Genomic DNA, 3,633 nt, shown 5'->3' with positions numbered 1-3,633 from the left:
TTTTTTAATTTTGGTTACTTATTGTGTTTGTTCTTATTTGGCTAGGTGAATTGCGTGAAGGAAGTTAAGTAAAGGAGAATTCAAAGCAAGGAGCTAAGCTAAGCACAAAAAGGATTAAAAATCTAAAAAAATGCAAAGCATAACAAAGCTTGAAAGTTGAAAATGACTTGAAGTTGCTTAAGGACTCTTTGTGAGATCTTTCTAACTTAAGCTTTAGTTAAATCGTCGGCCCGCGTGGAGGCTATTTACTTTTCTTTGCATATTGTTCAAGCATGGGAGCATGGGATCATTGTATGTGGAGATTTGTTGATTGATTTTTTGTGGGGGCGAAGTGTTTGTTACTTGCTTATTTACTTGTTATTTGTCTTTGCTAGTGCATGCATGGTCGTAGGTCATTAAATCCGACTCTTGTCCCTCTTAATTTTCATCTTGAATCTGTTGTTCGTAACCCTAGGGGAAGAGGTAGTTCTCATCACTCCATTTTGCCAAAGGATAATTTGAATAACGACCATGTGGAGGACCTTGGTCACATAGACCAACAAGGCATCCTCCAACCTAATGTGCATCATGAAAATGTTGAAGTACCATCAGGCATGCCTAGACCATTCATTCCACCACAACAACAAGGCCAAATTCCATTGGGAATGCCTCAACCAGTCTTTGCTCCACAACCTCCCGTGGTTCAAGCTAATCAAGGTGTTCGTGTAGCACCACTAATTGTGAATCCTCTCATTGCATTAAGAGACCATTATGTGCCTAATGAATATAATGTGCCCACTTGCATTCAATTGCCTCCATTTAGAGCACATCACTATGAAATCAAACCACAAACCATTCAAATGCTTCCTAAATATCATGGACTTCCAAGTGAAGAACCTTATAAGCATTTGGATGAGTTTCTTGAAGTGTGTTCCACCATGAAATACACGGACATGCTGGAAGAAGTTTTAAGACTTAAACTTTTTCCTTTCACCCTCAAAGACAAGGCAAAATATTAGTTCAACAATCTTAGGCCTTTTTCGATAACCTCTTGGGCAGAAATGCAACAAGAGTTTTTGAAAAAGTACTATCCGGTTTCTAAGACCAATGCCATGAGAACTTCAATTAGAGAATTTCTCAAGGGGATGGGGAAATGTTTCATGAGGTATGGGAAAGGTTTAATGAGTTGCTTAGAAAGTGTCCTCATCATGACATAGTTTACCGGATAATCACAAGGGTATGGTTGATGCATCTATGGGTGGTTCTTATCTTGATAAGTATGAAAATAATGTGTGGCAATTGTATGAAAGTATGAGTGAAAATTCCATGTATAGGTCATTTTCTTCTAAAAATGGTAGAAACCTAGGTGGAAGGAAGAATGTTGGCTTATATCAAGTTGACAATTCCAATGACCTAGCTGCCGAGATGAAATCCTTATCTCAAAGGTTTGATCAATTTTTGATCAACCAAAATTCGGCGAATCAAGTATCTTCCTCCCCTACTCATATTCATCATTGTGTATCTAATGAATCTTGCATGACTTGTTCAAGTGTCTTGCATTTTACTTTTAATTGTCCACATGGACATGTACAAAGTGAGCCCCATGAGCAAGTCAATGCTACATTTGTTAATTAAGGGAATAATCCATATGACACTCATTACAATTCAAGTTGGAGGAACCATCCAAACTTTTCTTGGAAAAACCAAGGGGAAGGCTCAAACCTTCCCCAAGGTGGTTTTCAAGGGAAGTATGTTCCGCCACCAATGCAAGGCCAAGGTTCCCAAGGTTTTAAATCATCATCATTTTAATCACATAGCAATCAATTTTCTAATTCTCATTTTTCTAATCAACCATCATATTCTCAAGGAAACTCTAGGAGTCCCGCATTTGAAGAGAAAGTTTTGACTGCTCTAGGCACTCTAGAGGCGAACACACAATTGCTTCATTCTCACTCTCAATCCATTGCTAAACTGGAAACCTAAGTAGGGCAAATAGCTAATACCTTAAATGCTAGAGAGAAGGGGAAGATGCCTTTAAATGCCCTACCAAAGCAACAATGTGTTGTGGAGACTTATTCCTCATCGAAAGGACACACAATTGAGCATGTCAATGCTGTGACAACCTTGAGAAGTGGGAATATTGTGGACAACCAAGTAGGTATATCCAATGAAGAGAGTAAACCGGTGCAACCAAAAGTTGACACCCATCCCGTTTCTTATCATATTCCTCCTTCAGCATATGCATGATCATTCAAATGAGAAAGTGTTAGAAAGTGATTTGAAAAGTGAGTCCAAAATTGATTCAAAAGATGAAGTGAACAAAGCTTTGGAAAAGGATTTTAAAATTTTTTGTGTTGGTGATGTTTCGAAGAAAAGTTTCAAAATTTTTTTTGAGCCAAGAGCTCCATTTCCGGATGCCTTGAAAGGATCCATTTATCTTGATAAACAAAAGACTAAGACTAATGAAATCATTGAAATGTTTAGGCAAGTGAAGATTAATCTTCCACTTTTGGATGCAATTAAGCAAATTTCGGCTTATGCCAAGTTCTTAAAAGATCTTTGCACCCAAAAGAGGAAGAATAAGAGCCAAGCACCTAGGAAAGTGGTCTTGACCGAGCAAGTGAGCTCAATCTTGCAACATAACACCCTTCCAAAGTTTAAGGACCCCGGTTCACCTACTACTTCTTGCATCATTGGTGACCATGTCGTTAATCAGGCTCTTCTAGACTTAGGAGCAAGTGTTAATCTTCTTCCATACTCAATATATGTTAAATTAGGCGTAGGAGACTTGAAACCGACGTCGGTGGTTTTACAACTTGCCGAATGATCCATCAAAAAGCCCCGGGGTATTATTGAGGATGTCTTGATTAAAATTGATAAATTCTTCTTCCCAGTCGATTTCGTTGTCATTGACATGGAACCGGTTCCAAATCCTAAGAGCCAAATTCTCATTATCCTTGGCCGTCCTTTCTTGGCAACCGCAAATGCCAACATCAATTGTAGGACGGGGGTAATGAAAATCTTATTTGGGCATATGAAAGTGAAGTTGAATATCTTCAATCGACCCCAAATTCATTTGACAAGCATGAAGAAGTAAATGTTGTAGAAAAATGTCTAGATAATGAATGTGAAAGAATGGAGTCTTTGCTTGAAACCAAAACTTCAAAAAGTTCATTTTCGACCTTGAAACTAAAGAATGATGTTTCAAAATCTTGTTTTGAGAGGGCATGGAAGCCCAAAGCTCACATTGACAAAGGACCAACAAATTCCTTTGAAACTAATCCAACAATTTCTTTAGGAAACCGTTTGTTGGGTGGAATTCAAAGTACTTATCACCCCGACAAGGAGGGGATGCATTGCAAGATGTTTGATCTGGGTTAAAAAAGGCCAACGTCTTGCTAGAGACGTTAAAGACTAGTAAAGGCTTCGTAGGGTTTACAACCCTATTCCTCCCTCATTTCTATTTTATCTTTCATTTCTTGCTTCGTCTAGATATGTTTTGGAATTCATACACATGGCTAGGAATTTTGATTGAGTATGCATGCACTTTCATTCTGAAAATTGGCATTTTGTCCCTGTTCGATCAATCTCAAAAGAGGTTCGATCGATCGAACACCCATCCCTGCATCTAATCATTGCTCTGTTCCATCGATC

At 38.4% G+C, this 3,633-nt stretch overlaps 1 pseudogene; it reads right to left on the bottom strand.

Moving 5' to 3' along the window:
* Positions 1–1,096: 1,096 nt before the first annotated feature.
* Positions 1,097–1,194, bottom strand: LOC132280446 (small nucleolar RNA R71; annotated as a pseudogene).
* Positions 1,195–3,633: the final 2,439 nt, after the last annotated feature.

The sequence above is a fragment of the Cornus florida genome, unplaced genomic scaffold, assembly GCF_030987335.1.
Source record: "Cornus florida cultivar Cherokee Brave unplaced genomic scaffold, ASM3098733v1 CherokeeBrave_3.0.0_Hap2_Chr10, whole genome shotgun sequence".
Taxonomy (NCBI): domain Eukaryota; kingdom Viridiplantae; phylum Streptophyta; class Magnoliopsida; order Cornales; family Cornaceae; genus Cornus; species Cornus florida.
The sequence above is the reverse complement of the archived record's forward strand: the minus strand, read 5'-3'. Positions and strand labels throughout refer to the sequence as shown.